Genomic DNA, 17,717 nt, shown 5'->3' with positions numbered 1-17,717 from the left:
AAATATTCCAAAATCTGAAAATAATTCCAGTCTCAAGCATTTTCATTGAGATACTTGAATAAGCCACCTAACAACAATTCTTATTAAACAACTAAATAATACGTGGATAGAAAAATACTGTACTTCTCTTTTTTGGTACCGAGGATCAAACTCATGACCATGCACTTGCAAGGCAGACGCTTATGCTGCTGAGCTAAACCCCCAGCCCCTGCACCTCTCATTTAGAAAAAAATCCTCTAATAGCTTCATAAAGAACTAATCATTTTCTGTATGCCATGTTTTTATAATGTGCTCCACAAATTAAAATCACTCTCCAATGATGATTAAAACAGTGAACAAAAGGAAACAATGCTTTTCTCTATCTATGACCACATTAGAGTTACTCCATAAATGCCCTATTTATTAAGTAGCATGAAGGTATAAAATTATAAAATTTCTATGTGGCAAGCACAAACAATGTACAAGCCTGTAACTTTATTCTATTTAAATGTTACACTATTTTATACTCCCTTAACTACAATGTTGAAGACTTGGACTAATAAAGGTAAACAACCACAATTTTTAAAAACCTTTTTCTTGTTGATAGCATCAAGTTGGTAGATGTTTTCTCCAGCTCAGGTTATTTTTGTACCAGATTTATAAGGTATTCATTATGCATTCTTTTAAGTAACTGAATAATCATCTATTTGGATACATATTTAATAGTGTACACCTTTTTTATATAAGTATACAATCATCACTAACCATTACCCTTCAGCTGTTTTTAAATAGCAAAAGAGTCTGCTGTAAGCTTGTCTGGATGATGGCTTTTGTTTCATTACTGCCTGTATTCCAAACCTTGCAGGGTGCCTGGAACATAACAGTACACTACAAAAGCATTGGTAAGTAAGTAAGAACAACTAGGATGATGAGTACACTTCTGGCCTAAGTAATCAAATGACTGTCAATCCATACTTCAAGCACTATGAAAATAACTGTGTGAGGATAAAGACATTATCATATCTGAAAGAGAACTACAGACTCTGAGTCTGATTCAATAAGAAAGATGATTTTGGTAATTTATTCACAAAAGATCAGAAGCCAAGAAGTCATAGGTCATAAAATGACAAATATTTCACTATTTCCAAAGAATATCAAAGAGTTCTAAAGCCAGAAAATGTATATTGCTATAAGACCTGGCTTATAGACAATAGAATTATTAATTTATTAGGGTAAATTCATTGTCTCTAAAATTAACTTCTGTCAAATAAGCAAGCCAATGTAGAAAGCAAAGAAATGAGCTTACCGCATAAGCATAAAGCAGCACTTACTCTATAAAATTTCACATACGCAAGTCAAAAAACTGTAATCCAGCTGGCAAGTAAATATACACAAAATATACGGAGAATTGCAGCCATTAAAAAAATAACATAAAAGGAAATACCATGAGATGTCTGGAAAATCTGAGCTCCAGGAAAAAATAAATGTCATCACAAAACCTGCTATCCAGAATAGACCTAGAAACCAAGTGAACACAGGAGTATTGAGCCATTTTCAAATGGCATAAAACTCTAAGTAATCCTGTCTAACCCAGTACTTATAACCAAAGGGACTCATACAATGACAGCTACAGAGCCTTTAAAAGAAAAATTTGTTCCTCACTCTTTTACAGAAAAATAAAAACAAGTAAAGGCAAAAAACTTAAATACCAATTCAAAAAGGAAAAGAAACTGGGAAAATATTAAAAGCAGATTTAGTAAAGCAAAGGGAACAATACCAAAACAAAAATAAGAGCAAAATAAAAGGAGATAAAAGGCAATTAAAGCAGAAAATGGTCTATCAGAAAACCCAGAAGACTAAGGCTGCTTTTAAAACCATGCTTTAAAAAAAAAGGGGGGGGGGGCCCTAGGGATTTAGCTCAGCGGCATAAGTGCCTGCCTTGAAAGCAGGCAGTCGTGAGTTCGATCCCTGGTACCGATAAAAAGGAAAAAGACAAAAAAAAAAAAAGACACAATAAATTTAATTGATGTTTATATTTTGGATGTGTAGCACTAAGAGACCAGGCAGATGAATTTTTGGCCTAATTATGAACAGAAATGAAATAAACTAAACTAGAAAAAAAATTGAGCAATTTGAGATTTCCTTACAGAGATTAAACTACCTTTGTTTTTCACTTAAGGTTCTTTTTGTTTGTTTATTATAATAACAGCTGACTAATACATAATAAAAATACTAGTAAGGCAAGACCCATTCCAAGTTAATACCTATGAAATTCTACACAAGCCATTTTACTCCTTTGAGTTTTAACTATAAATGGAGGTTGATGAGATTGATGATTTTATGGTTTAAATCTTTTAATCACAGGTACATTAAATTATTTTTGATAATCAAAACAACAGAATAAAAATCAATTCCAAAAAGCTGTAATTTGTACATCTGGTAAGAGACTGAGTCTCACCAAATGGTAGTGTTCCATAAGCTCCTAACTGAATGACACTTGAACCTCCCCAACAAGTGTTACAACAGCAGCAATAATGAGCCTATGGCATACATACAATGCCTGTCCCCACTTTATAGATGACAAAGTCAGGCTGATTTATCTGTAAGTAATAGTTAAGTCAGGATTTGAACCCTAGTAGTCTGATTCCAGTGCCTATACATTAGTTTGCTTGAAATTAAAATGTCAGATGTTGAGCTGCACGTGGTGGTGCATATAATCCAAGCACTTGGGAGACTGAGGTAGAGAATCCTGAGTTTGAGCCCAGCCTGGGCTACACAGTGAATCCAGGCCAGTTTGCACTATGTAGCAAGACCCTGGCTCCAAAATATAAAAATTACAATAAAATTCAGATGACTGGTAAAATAAATAATCTAGAACTTACACTCCCAAGGAGAAAATGACAGTTGCCTCTCTTGAAAAGAGATATTCTCAATCCAGAATATCTGGACTATATTTACTCTGGCACATTAAATGAAAGCACAGTAACGAAACCCATCTTATCCCTCTTCTGTCAAACCTGATATAGTAAACAACACATGTTCATTCCACAACTACACTTTATTAAAACACCACAAATGTGGAGAAGTATGGGTTCAGAACCTAAAACTAGTTTTTAAAATATTTCAGGGAATCTGCAAAGCACATACTCTAACTGCAAAGATATAATTCCCCATTATTTTCAGGAAAAAAACCACACATGCCTTACTACAGAACTGCAAGCAACTCATGAGTTAAAGGGAACCATGCTCCAAAATCAAAATTACTAATGTATGCACACATATACTCGTGGTTCCTATAGGAAATTTCTAAACAAAGATCCTTTATAAAACAAATATAAACATGCTAAATTTTAATTTAAATCCCTAACAATCATTTGGTTTCAGACACAAAGAATTTCATCTATTCAACTTATTCTATAATACTTTTATAACAAATGAAATGGTATTTGAAAATTATGTCTTCTTGTAGCCATGGATTGGTTGGTGAATCTCCCTGAAAAACAGTAACATACATGAAATTCAATGTTCAAAAACACATTTCTAGTATTATAAGATTTTCATTGTATCATATCAGTACAATTCTAACAGGCTGTTAAAATTAAATTCACTGTTAAAGTAGTCATGCTTTGATTTTCACATCCTGCTACTTATTAATAATGATTAACTACTTATATCAGTTTTCTCATCTTTGAGAAAAATCATAGAAAAATTTCTGAATTGTTCAGGGACTGTTTGTGGCACCCAGTTTAAGTGTTAGGTGCTTCTGTATTGATTGTAAATTCAGAAAATATGTTACAGTACAAGTAATTTTATTTAAAAACTACAGCCATGCTCTTTTATTATAAACTTCAAATACAGCTGTATTTGAAAATAAACTGTAATTCTATATAAAGAGTAATGGCAAAAAAAACCAAGCCATTTGGACCCTGAAATTTTTTTCCATAAAATTTGTGTCAAAACAAGATTAACTCTGATAAGATTAGATCTCTAAAAAAATCAATGACAACCATCATCATTTCAACCAATGAGAACCAAATCATTCCTATAAAGTTAAGAGACAGTCACCTTCCCAAATATGTTGGCATTTGGAAGAACTCCATAATGCCTCACCTAGTAACTCAATTTACTGTATCTTTAGTTCCCTTACAGATCTGAACAAAGTGTACTTCAGAATCAGGAATGACTTTTCAAAACTTTAAAAATCTATGTTTTAAAATAACATATAGTCACAAAGAATAAGCACCATGTGAAATACGGACTTTGGTTAGTAACACTATGCCAATGTTGGTTCAAGAAATTTAACAAATGTACCATATAAATGAAAGATGCTGGTGACAGAAGTGGTGCCTGTACTGAGGTAGGAGGTAAGGGGAGATGTACTTTCTACTCAATCTTGCTGTGAACCTAAAACTGATCTAAAAAAACAATCTATTAATTATTTTAAAATACAGGTATGAATCTGATATAATGGACTACTTCCTAGTATATAATAACTAGGTACTACAGGGAGCCAGGTAAATAAAACTTCACCCTCAAACTCAAAAAGGTAGAATACACTGATTTCACGTTTACCCTACTTTTAGTTGTATTACCCTATTATTTTTAAGTGGGATTTGTCATCATCAAAATTTGGATACCAATGAACTGTAATATAAAATCTAGTGAAATGCAAGTAGCAATCAGAGATTGGTAGTAATTGGTAGGCTAGAGCTTTGAGGTATAAATATAATTTCTACTTCCTACATACTCAAAACTTCTAATAAATTCAGCGTTTCTTCATACTGAGTCTATAACTAACAAAAGTGATTTCATATAAAAACAGTTACCTGTACTCACTTTCTCATGACATGGACCATAGCTTTTAGATCTCAGAACACCCTGTTCAATATGCAAATACAGAATTTTCACATTTAAGAATAGTCTCCTCCACAAATTTCTTAAAAATGCTACTTTTATATATAAAAGCACTGAGTGCTGCCAATTCACACTTTAATCTTGGGAGTGGCCTATATGTCCATCAACAGATCAATGGATAAATATGGTACAGTATACAATGGAGTAAGAAAACCATGTGATATTTAAGCTCGTGTGTCTGGTTTATTTCATTGAACATTATGGTCTTAAAATGCATCCATTTTTCCTACAAATGACTCAAGTTTATCTTCTTTTATAGTCAAGTAGTACCTTCAAACATAGGTGCATAGGCTGCTTTTCAAGTACCTACAAGTGGGATCAGAAAATAAAACATTGCTAGGCTCCACCCTAGAGATTTTGATTTAGGAAGTCTGGAAAGTGACCTAAATGTCTTCTTGGACGTGGAAGAGTATTCATTCACTCCAATGTCTATTTTACAACTACTATGTTGCTTACAACATTGCATGAAACATATATTATACTTCAAAGGTTACTAGTTTTCTCTTAACTTTGTCTTAACAAAGTGTAGCTCACAGCAATAATGATTAATAGACAAGTTTCTAATCCTGACATTACATAACCATGTTCCATACTAATATTCCAATATACAAAGACTTGGATCATGCACCTTTCTTTACTTTATTAAACCAGTACATTTACTATGAAACAATACATCCACTATCACTTTCAAACTTTACTGTAAAATTTATCTTTCTATAAAGAAACTATATGTAGAAAAAAATAAAGTATGTACTAGCTGATTAGTCTCATAAAAAGCTATTTGAAAGTGGAGGAAAAAATGGCTGCCTGAAATTAGTGACCAAATTAGAAATATTTTTTCAAAATCCTTAAAGAACTATTTATAAAACAAGAAACAAATTTTATTTCTTACAACTGATTTTTACACGCCTGGATGTTAATATGTTTTAAAGAAAGAAAATCCTGAAAACTGAATAAACAAAGGTTAAGGAAATTTTGGGGGGTCCATCTGAAACACTTTAGGAAAAATAAACTATAGTGATCACATCTTCATATGAAAGATCTTTGGAGATGGAAATCAAAAGCTTTTTTTCCAGAAACAACTAAAGCTGAAACTATAGAGCTTACTAAGAAGTTTACACATGGGGCTGGGGATTTAGCTCAGCGGCATAAGCGCCTGCCTTGCAAGCAGGCAGTCGTGAGTTCAATCCCCAGTACCGATAAAAAGGAAAAAGACAAAAAAAAAAAAAAAAAAAAAAAGGGTAATGTGCTAAGGTCACACAGCAGTAACACCTGGTTCAAGGGCAATCAAATCAAAGTGGTGTGATTCTAGATGTTCAACTCTTAAGCCCTCCAAAATATACTTCTAAAGAAGTATGGTACTCTTGAGTTCTTTTAATAATAATACACTGCTTTCAAGATCTTAAAAAAATTGGCTGGAGTAAACAACTATGTCCCTTTGTGTCTTTCCCCAAATCAAAATTTTCAGTAGGTCTCCCATGAAGTATGTATTTTTTTATTCTGGAATCAAAGCTCAACACAACCCGCTCCTCATTTGTAATGTGTAATTTCAGAATAAGACCTTCATGTAAAAAACATAGGTTCTAGAAACCAACAGGTCATCTTACAGCAATGTATAATCAGTGAATACAGAGTCGGCCGCATGATACTGCACAAGGAACAGTATTCTCTTATTCATCAACTCCAAAAATAGTGGCCTGTCTTATAAACAGAAATGTTCAGCACAATTTCTTGGAAAAGTAAAAAGTACCAAGAATGAGATCTAAATTTTAATCCTCTCAACCAGTACCTATTATGGCCTCCGGAAAATTATTTAATCTCTCTGAGGCTCATCCTCCTTGTAAAATAAAATCAAAGACTAAAACACAGTTCTTTAAAAAAAGAGCTGGACCGAGTTCCAACATGAAATTTAAGACCACACTCTAAAGATGTGATAATGAGGGGCGGGTATATAGCTCAGCAGCACAAGTGCTAGGCGTCTGGCAAGCACAAGGTCCTGAGTTCAATTCCAGGTACTAATGAGTACATACATACATAAAAATGTGATTATGTAGGTCTGGAATGGAGTCCACGAATGTCTCCCATAATAAATATGCCATATAACTGACACATGAGGTATCAATTTGAATTATTTAAGCAAAAGATCTCACATATGAATTCTAACTGTAGTAATAATTTCAGTCAACAGGATCCTACTTTACATGTCCAAGTTGAGTTCTGGTCTACAAGAAAATCCTTTGAAAAAAAAAAAAGAAAGAAAATTCTTTAGTTCATGGTGGCGGGAGGGAGCTTATTTTTGTACCTTTTACCACATTTTATTTAAGCCCTGGGATAACATTTGGTAGTAATTTTTATTTGTCACTTAAGACATAAATGGACACAATCAATTCAACTGAACTTTTAAAAACATCTACAAAATACTAAATATTCACTGTATCATCTTTTTAATTCTCTCAGTTGTGAAATATTCTCTTAATTTTCTCTAAAGAAAATTTTAACTTTTAAAGGAATTATACAAGAATTCACAAGTCTCAAATTCTTAGTCTCTGCAAGTTCCAAGGAAATTAATTTCATTTACTATAAACCCAGTGCCTGAATCATAATATTCAAATTATCCAAATCCAACATTTCTATCACTGAAAAAGTGCCAAATTGATGAGTACCATTGTAATGTAATGAAAGTCTGTTTTCTCATTTCTTTTCCTTTTATTACAAACTATTCCACAAGTAATCTTTGACTAAAACGGATTCTAAAAATGATGTACTGGTTTCCCTTTAATTACAGATATTTCATGCTACTGGATTAAATGTACCATTTCAACAGGCTCTTGACAAAATATTAATTTGTATCTGTAAGAGTTTACCTCCATAATGTCAGAAAACATCTTACTTCAAAACTTTCTAGAAAGATTTTTAATAGAAAATAGATTTTTTTGTGCTGGGGATATAGCTCAGTAGCACAGCACCTGTCTAGCAAGCACAAGGTCTTGAATTCATCCTGAGAACCAAAAAAAAAAAAGAAAAAGAAAATCGGTGTTTTTATCCCTGCCTTAGAAATTAAACTGGCAGCATCAGTAGCAACTGACAAACCTAAACAAAACGATGTAAAAGATACATTTAACAGTAATTCTAAAGACTAAGGGGCTGGAATAATTTTTAAAATACTTCAAAACTAACAAATATTTAATTTCTGCATTTTGGATTTCAAAGTAGACTAGTATTCAGGAAATTGCTTTAATCTCATTTATACAGAAAATGGCAAGCACATTATTATTTTATTTATTTACTTTGTGGGGTACTGGGGGTCAAGCTCACAACCTGTACTTGTTAAGCAAGCACTTACACCACTGAGCTAAACCCTTAGCCCCAAAACGTATTATCTTTATACAACCTAAATTATCCATACTTTTATTTGTTATGATTACATAAGAAACCCATATGCTCCAACTGAAATACTCTAGAAAACAACAAAACTCCCACAGTACCAATTACAAAAAAAAAAAAAAAAAAAAGTCACCATTAAAAACTTTGTTATTTCTGTGATTTTTTTTTTTTCTTTAGTACCAGGGATTAAACTTACCTCCTCACACCAGCCAGCCAGGCGCTTAAGGTGCTGAGCTAAATCCCCAGCCCAACTTTGCTATTTCTGCAACCAACATAGAAAACTTGTATGCAGGCCAAGAATCATCAATAGACAGTAAATCTAGGTTGCAAAAACTTGATGAGGAACAAGATACTTTTATAAACTGAACCAATATTCCTATAGATTAATTAATAAAATTAAAATGAAAAACAGTAACCATACAATAAAGAAACTATTCAATACCCTAACCAAGCTATTAAAAGGAGCACACTGAAAAAGGACAAACAAATATCGGGTGCTTCAGATGACAGGAAGACACCTATTACTTATCTAATATTCCAGCAGGAAATGTAAGACCAGAACATGAAACCTTAGACAAACCTAAATTGAGAAGCACTGTATGAGTTAGCCTGTCAATGTCATGAAAGACAAAGAAAGGCTAGGGAGTCTTTTCAGATTAAAGGACACGACAACTGGGTGTGGAGGCGCATGGTGGGTTGCTCAATTTGACCTAGAAATATCAGTAATACAAACGTGTAGTCAATTATGCAAGCATACTACGGAATTGTAACTTTGAAAGTTAACTTTCAGTCAGGCTTGATGGCACATGCCTATATCCCAGCACTCAGGAGGCTGAAGCAGGAGGATCTATGAGAGTTTAGGGCCAGCCTGGACTGCAGAGCAAGATCCTATTTCATAACAAAACAAACAAAAATACAACTAAATGCAATCTGTGATCCTGGACTGGGTATTTTACCCCAGGGAGGCAGGAGTATAACTGGATCAACCCATAACTAAAATGTGAACTACAAAGTAGATAAAAGTGCTCTCTTTAGCAGCACATATATTAATACGAGATAAAAGTATTAGATCCATGTTAATTTCCTAGGGTTAATAACCGTTCTAGTTATGTAAGAAAACACACTTGTTCTTAGGAACTGAATATTAAGTATTAACAGTGATAAAGAGTCATGTACATACAACCTACTCTCAAATGATTTTGGAAAACCTGTTTATGGATATTGAAAATAATAAAGTAAATGTTGCAAAATGTTACAAAAAGGGTGATGTGGACAAAGAGTATATGGGAGTTGTGTCAGTAGTTCTCTGTAACTTTGAAATTATTTCAAAATAAAAAGTTGCAACAAATAAAAAAAAGTTGCAACAAAAACCTTGCTTTTAAAAGCATTCCTCGTGCATGTATTATATTTACATTATTCGTTTTAAGAAAATGGAATCATCAGTTTGATATATCAATTACTTAATTTTGAAGGTCTGCCCAAGTATCTCCTAAGGCTGTTCAAAAAAGTAGTTGTCTTTAGGTAAACAATGTGTCTTTCTGTTATTCTCCATCCAACGAAACTCCCCACGCCCCATAAAAACCTTTCCCACTAGCATTTCCTTAGCAACCACAGCTAAGTAGAGGGATCATGATGGAGAAGTAGCTGACACTTTGCTAATTTCTAAGGCCCATCTGTACTTTCTTCAATAAATTGTGAGATTCCTTATAGCCCTCTTAACAAATCCTTTAACTGGGATAGCTAGAGCTGATGCCTATGTCCAACCAAATCCTAAAATAGCAGGTTTCTGAGAGATGAAAATAAACTGAGCTCTACCAAGGTATCAACAGTCTCATTCCTCTTTATCCTTGGTGCCAAGAAAATAGTAGCTACTAAGTTTCACCTTTTTCCTAGCTTTCAAAAAACACTGTTTAGCCAGGCATGGTGGCATACATCTGTATTCCCAGCACTCGTGAGGCTGAGACAGGTCTGCTGTGAGTTTGAGGCCAGCCTGAACTACAAAGAGAGACCTGTCTCAAAACAAAAACAAAAATACTGTTTTGTTAGCAGCTTTACAATTTAAGGCTGTGTCAGTTCAATAAATTAAGCAATTCTGTTTCAGAAGCAGCAAATCTGGGTATGGTAGTATATGATTATAATCCTGGCACACAGGAAACTAAGGCAGAAGGAGCACTGAGAGTTTCACGCCAAGTCTAGGCTACACAGTGAATTCAAGGCCAGCCTGGACTACACAGCAAGATGGAGATGGGAGCAAGCAAGTTAAATCTACATCGAAAGAAAGATTCCAAATAGGTAAGCATTACTGTGTAGTGGACCAGCCTTGGGCCTCCATCAATTTTTGGCACCTAGAGTATAATCTTAACCATTCAAATCTTAACTTTGATATACAAAGCTAGGTTTAAAAAAATACATCATGTAAACTATAAACTCAAACAGAAACTATTATGGTTATTAGTATATGAAATAAGAAAATAAAAGTATTAGGGGGCTGGGGATTTAGCTCAGCGGCATAAGCACCTGCTTTGCAAGCACACAGTTGTGAGTTCGATCCCTGGTACTGATTAAAAAAAAAAAAAAACGAAAATAGTTTAGGGGTTGGGGATTTAGCTAAGCGGCATAAGTGCCTGCCTTGCAAGCAGGCAGTTGTGAGTTCGATTCCCGGCACCGATAAAAATGAAAAAGACAAAAAAAAAAAAAACATATTAAGAGAAGGATATATACATTCTTAGCTGGGAACCTCTGAAAAATAGCTTGTTTTCATCACAATATCCTAAATGCTAATGGTTGTGTTTACTATAATTCTTACTTTTTTGGTAAAAATAACTGACACTAGGCTTAGCTTTATTATTCAACAGAACAGTGATGAAAATGAAAAAACATTTACCTTTAAACTTAACTCAAGTAAATTTAAAATAATTTTTCAGGATATTCTTTTTAAGTCTGTTAAAATAATCTCTGAAAAGTCACCATACATTAAGAATTTTAAAGTTTTTATTAAGATATTAGACAACCTAACTGTATGAATTCATTTAATGTATAAATAACACAATCAAAACTCAATCCAAAAAAAAAAAATTTCAATCCTATTGCCATATCCTAGCTTTCTGCCATAAGCTCAGATCTTAAATGCTACAAACTACAGCATTTGCAGCTACAACACATGTGACTAGTTAATATTACCTTTCTCAATAAAAATATCAAAACTAAGAATACTGTACTTTTGTTTTTGGATTCAATCTAAAATATGTTAGGAACTTATTGTACCTCTCCAACTGTAAAAATAAAGCTACAAAGATGATTTTCTTCTCATATTTTTCTTAAAGATTTAAGATGCAAAAACCAGTATTAACTAGTAATAACTAGTATTAACCAGTAATAACTAGTTGATTAGTTATTAAATTGTTATAATTTACTATTTATTCATTAAAAGACAATATTTGGATTATCTCAATACATCAAAAATTTATTCTTTGTTGACCTATTGCATTAAAAATGTTTTAACATTTCAAAAAGCTTAGTTTCGGTTAAAAAAAAAGATTGCAAAAGCTGTGAAATTCATCTAGCAATATAGAAATGGCTTTTTAAAAATTATTTAAAACTAAAATTTGGCTTAATTGTCCAAGAAGAAAAAAAGAATTGATTTTCATAGCCACTGCAAATGTAGCAACTGTTTCCTCACTGTGGTTTAAGTAAAAAAGTGCTACCAAAAAAAAAAAAAAAAAAAAAAAAACAATTGTATCCTTAAAAACACAAATGAGAGCTAATTAACTTAGTCTGGGTGACCACTATCCCCTCCTAGTACTGGGGATTGAACCTAGACCTTCCAGGAAGCCAGCAAGTACTCACCACTGAGCTATGTCCTCATCCTCACCCCCCATCCCCAAGTCCACCCTACCCCCACTTTTTGAGCTAAGGTCAAAAACTTTAGATCCTCCTGTGTCAACCTTCTGCGATTTTAGATGTGTGCCACCATACCCAGCATCACTTAATTTTTAATGTAGCACTTAGCATAGGGTTGTACAATAACAACAATTTCCTTGCCATATAATATGGTTAATTTTCACCTCTTTATAAAATATTCATTATTGAAGATGTGAGTGGTGGCACACACCTGTAATCCCAGAACTGCATATTGAGACCCTGTCTTAAAAAAAAAAAAAAAAAAAGCTCTTGCTATTTATTTATTTATTTATTTATTGAGACCGGATCTATGTAGTTCAGGCTGGCCTTGAACTCACTATATAGCCCAGGCTGACCTCAAACTCACTTCTATCTTCCTGCCTCAGCCTCCCAAATGCTGGCACTACAGAAGTATATCACCATGCCCAGTTTTCAGTAGCTGTTTTCAGTAGCTGTATTTTATTTTATTTTAGGTACTGAGGATCGAATTCATGACCTTATACTTGCCAGGCAGGTGCTTAGGCCACTGAGCTAAATCCCCGGCCTGTATTTTCAAATTCTATGTACTTCAAATTTATGGCAGAAAACAATTTTCAATTGTTCTGTGCTAAATATATTTTTACACGATACCAAAAAAATTCAGTTCACTAAAGAAAAAACTTTCTCCTGGCATTTCCCTATCATGAAACAATAAAGTTGAGCCACTGTAATTACGAACCCAGCCTAAAAGCTAGTTACATTCATACAGCAATGCTTCCCGCTCATTACTTGGCCAGTAACCCAGAAAGTAATCTTGTAAATAGTAAAATGTCTCACAGAATACAAGTATTGAAAATTTATTCTAACACATAACAAGGAATAACCACTAATCGCCCTGAATATTGGAGGTGTATATATGTTCAAACAAGAGACTCTAAATTTGACAATTCAGCAACTTTCATTTGAGTAAATCCTTTAAAAATGTCTTTTAAGAAAATTGCACACTAGTATTCTCTGGTTGTCAAAGTTCTGCTGGTCTTACAAATTTTAAATATAGTGCAGTAGTACACATGTATGGCCCAGCAGTGAATTCTAGAAAAGCAGAGCTCTTAGGACTTAACTTAATGCACCTTTAAAAATACAACTACAGGTTTCTGTAACAGATTAGTAAAAAAATGAGTGTATCAGTGTTAGTAATTTAGATCCCCGTTTAAGAAGTTATAATTCCCCAAGATCACTAAGGTATGTACGGAGGTGAGGAATTTCTAATTGATTAATTGGTTTTTATCGCTACCTTATTGTTTTAGATCCAAGAAGTCCCCAAAGCTTGCTGTGACACATACATAGCAAAAATTCTCTGCCTGGAAACTGTGAGGAAGCCAGATAAGCCAAAATTATAGGAGTTATCAGAGTCCTATAAAAGTTGAAGGCAAATAGGGACCTACCTGTAAAGGCTCTAAATTTAAAATAGGGATCAAAGAAATCCTTTAATTTACACTGACAAAAGCCAAATGCGATAAAAATGCAGTCTCTAAAACTAAAATTTACTCTCCAATTACATTATGGTTTTCTACAAATCCACTTAAACAAGATAAACCAGTAATCCTTCAAACTCAGCTATTCTAAGAACAAAGACCATTTGACTAGTTGTCCCTCAAGAGACCAAATGTTTCAAAACTCCCTGGGAACAAATATTACACATAACCTTTTAATAAATTTGGTTCCATAATGCTAACTTAAAACACCTATAGCCAATTGATTTTTAAAAAATTTATAGCCACGTTATTTATAAAGTAAAACAAGACACAATAGCTTTTTAAATCGCATTTTATAGAAACTAAAAAACATCAAAATGAACAACAAAAACAAAACCAAAGCAATGAAACAAATCAGTATGAAGAAAACTGGTAGACTTAAGGAAGCTTTTCTGGCCATTTCTAACCTGGTATTTTTTTTTGTTCGAAGCTAAATCCAAATACTTTGTGTCTAGATCTGAGTAAGGGTCACTCTCAAGAAAACTATAGGCACATTTTCCTTCCTGTGGCCAAATAAATGAAATTTCTAAGATTATCCTGGTCTCATACGTTAGTTTCAAAAAGCAACCTGCTTCTGCACCACAGATTTTAATCATGCAGCCCACAGAGAGCACAGCAGTTACACATCCATGAAGGATCTATGTTTACCTACATAAAAACATAACATGAGCACTGACCCCAAATTCCTACAAACTCCCCCACCACCCACCAACATTTCAATACATAATACAGTATGGCAATACTTCTGAGTAAGGGTGTATTCTTAATCTTTAGCAATGGAGCTCACTAGAATGTAGAAAATGCTTAAGCCAGTTATTTCTATAATAATTTTGTACAACAGAATCTTATCAACTAGTTCATATATTCAACACATAAATCCTGCTCTAAAATATTTACAATGGAATCATTACAGGGTGTGTTTCCCCAATCTTGTAAGTACTACTGGACAGACAGGCACTCATCTTTCAGTAGTTCCACAATGAGAAGGGTCATAAATGGCATTTAATGACCCACTCATATCTCACTGCTTAATATAGCCCCAAAAGACAGGCCTTCCACTATGGAAATGAATTATTTCACTTTTGAAAATACAGTTAAATGACACCTGATACCATTTAACTTTCAGTCTCAGTCTATAAGATTTAGAAAAAAAGCATAAAACAGTTTCAAGACCCTATTATGGTAATGCTATTATTTAAAGTCTACTAAAAAAGACTAAATTCCACAATCCCATAATAGGTAAATGGGCATGTTAGGAGTGGGGGTGGGGATCAAAAACCAAAGCCTTACTTTTTACTTACATAATGATGATAGTATGCCATAAGACAAATTTAAAAGGCAGCAAAATGTACGGCTTCACTTTACCAGCTACATAATCAACTTTGAATTTCTTAAGGAGAGCTTTAAACACAAGGGAAAAACAGATGCAAAATATACTGGAAAGGACAGCATCTTTATACTCAATGAAGTAACAGGTCTAGGCTGGTTTGTACAGCTCCCTAAAATTTACAGGGAAACAGAATACAAAAACCAAAATTGGTCGAGAGTTGGACAGGAAATGTTTCACGCTAGGTTAAAATATCCAATCATATAAAACAGGTTACACTTAACACTCTGACATAATTTTTAAATCTATACTGACATATTGAATAAATGATGGTTGAATTAAACTCAACACAGATTATTACTGATACCTAAGCTTTCTTTTTTTTTTAAATGCTGAAGAGCATCCATCCTGACCACTGAAATTTCCAAGGCTACCTGGAAATTTTTTTCACTTTTTCAAAAGTGTTACTATTTTATCGGTCCCTCAGGGAAAATAAAATTAATCAACTAAAACATAATATCGTAACGTGCAGTAAAATCAGCACATTTTTGTAAACGGCGTGGGGACGGGGGGGGGGGGAGCCTTGTCTTTTCATGTAAACATAATAAGCCTGTAATATGCTGCAGACAAACGCACTGCATGGGGTGTGGAGGACCCGAGCTGATTAGATTACCACAACATCAGCCTGGGGCCGCCATTTTTAGAATCTGTAAAGGACAAAAGAGGGAAATTTCAGTTTTTTACTCCCATCTCAGAAATTAAAGGAGAAAAAGGACCCCTGTCCAATTAGCTATTGATGTCTCCAGTTTAGAGTTGAAGGCGCTTTACGCGATTCTCTCCAAGGTACCCCAGAACTCCAAGCCCTTCCCTTCATTCACATCTCCTTTAAGAGGTGAATAAAGCAGGCAACACGGGGCTGGCTCTGCAGCGAACCGGAGCGATTGGCCCGGACTCTATAATGTATCATTCGGGAGCCAGAGCCAGGCCCGGCCCGGCCCGGCCCGGCAGGATACGCGGAACTGAGGCCAATGGGAGCGAGCGCTCCGGATGGCTTTCTCTCCCTCCTCTCCGGCCCAGCACAGGGAACCGTTTGTTTCTCATCTGTGTCTGCTGCCACAGTGTTTGTGCCAGTCCTTCGGTCCAAATAAGCTTTTCTGCAAGGAGCCACACTGGCTTCTGGGGCTCTCCCGACAGCAAAGCCAGAGGAGTGGGGGAGGAGGCTGCGAAGGCTGGGTGCTGGGGTGACCACCCCGGGGGCGGGTTCGCCCTCTCCGGGAGAGGATGGGGAGCTGTCTCACTCCCCCCACCACCACAAAGAAGAGATGCCCGGGCCGTCCTAATGCCCCACTTCGTATTTGCGAGGACCTTATGTCAGGCACTGCCAATCGGGAAATGGGAGGAGAAAATGGGGCCTGTCCGGCTTTTCAGCACCTGAACCCGACGCAGCTGAGAAACGGGGGGGAGAATAGCATCTCCCGGGCCTCGGGGACGCGAGCCCCGCCACCGGCCCCGCGCTCCCTCCTCACCCCGGCCCGGGAGGCGGGCGCCCTCCCCAACCCCCGCTCGCAGGGGTTGAACTGCCAGTTTCCCCTTCCACCACCCCAAAACCCGCCATAATGCTCCGTGTCTGGGACAGGCTTAAGACAGGGCAGCCCCGTGGACGCGAGCACCATCCTGGCCAGGCGCGGACGCTCCAAGTCGGCGTCCTCCCGCCCGCAAGGGGGTAACGACGCGACGCCCCCTCCCCGAACCCCGACACCCCCGTCTCCCACGGGCGCGACACTCACTGACCTGGGGTGTTCACACACCAGACGCCCGGACCCCGTTATCTGCTCGGCCCCCCAGTAGTGTCTCGGCACCTCGGCGACCCGGCGACCCCCCAGACAGCAGCCACTGCGGACGCGGGACCGGTTCCACACACCCCCTCCCCAAACAGCAGCGCGCAGCCTCTTCTCCCGGAGCCGGGATCCGGGAGGGCGCGCCCAGGCGGTCCACAAGAAAGCAGAGGCGACGACGAGGCTGCTTCGAGTGTCTGTGCCTCCTCGGTGGCCGCTCCCTGACTCCGGCTCGGTCTCCGACTCGGCCCCCTGCGCCCGCTCAGTGTCACTGCTTCTCGCTCTGGGAAAATGGCGGCGACGACGGCGGCGGCCGCGGCGGCGGCGGCGGCGGCCGCGGCGGCGGCGGCGGCAAGTGCACGGGGCCCGCCCGCCCCGCTCCGCAGGGGCAGGGGGGAGGGGACGAAGTCGCCCGCCGCCATTTTGCTTGTGGGCTGCCGCCCGCCGTTGCCACTCCACCGAGTCGCGAAGACTAACAAACTGGAGGCAGGGAGATGGACAGGCTCCGTCTTTATCACAACAGGTGCACTGAACAATTCACCGAAGGTTGGGGTGGGGGGCTCGGGACTCGGTGGGGTCGGCCCTCAAGTCTGGATCGAGATGAACGTGGGCCTGGTACTACTCGGTGCAAGGAGGGTGACAGTGGGGCCTGGGCGCGACCCTGGCCCGGCGGCCCCAGAAAGCGGAGCATTTCCACCCCTAGACGACATCGGTGGGGCTGCGCCCGCCCCCACCAGGCCACCAGCACTGGGTGAGCCCGGCCGGGCGTCGCTCGACGCCCACTGGGGGCCGGGGCGGTTCCAGTGCGCAGACTCCGGGCCCTGAATAAAAGCGGAGCTGGCGAGCACGCCGGCGTCTCGATGG

The 17,717-nt window shown here is 37.3% G+C and overlaps 1 protein-coding gene across 3 annotated transcripts in view; it reads right to left on the bottom strand.

The window, feature by feature from the left end:
- Kmt2e (lysine methyltransferase 2E (inactive)) overlaps nt 1–16,998 on the bottom strand; it is a 90,102-nt gene extending 73,104 nt beyond the window's left edge. For all 3 annotated transcript variants that reach the window (XM_063237860.1, XM_063237870.1, XM_063237865.1), the window contains exon 1: nt 16,810–16,998. The gene's annotated coding sequence lies outside the window, so the exon portion shown is untranslated. The remainder of the gene's footprint in view (nt 1–16,809) is intronic.
- Nucleotides 16,999–17,717: the final 719 nt, after the last annotated feature.

Source organism: Cavia porcellus, unplaced genomic scaffold (genome assembly GCF_034190915.1).
Source record: "Cavia porcellus strain 051 isolate PalLab524CR breed Dunkin Hartley unplaced genomic scaffold, mCavPor4.1 scaffold_2, whole genome shotgun sequence".
NCBI lineage: Eukaryota > Metazoa > Chordata > Mammalia > Rodentia > Caviidae > Cavia > Cavia porcellus.
Note: the sequence above shows the minus strand (reverse complement) of the source record. Positions and strands in the feature narration are given on the sequence as shown.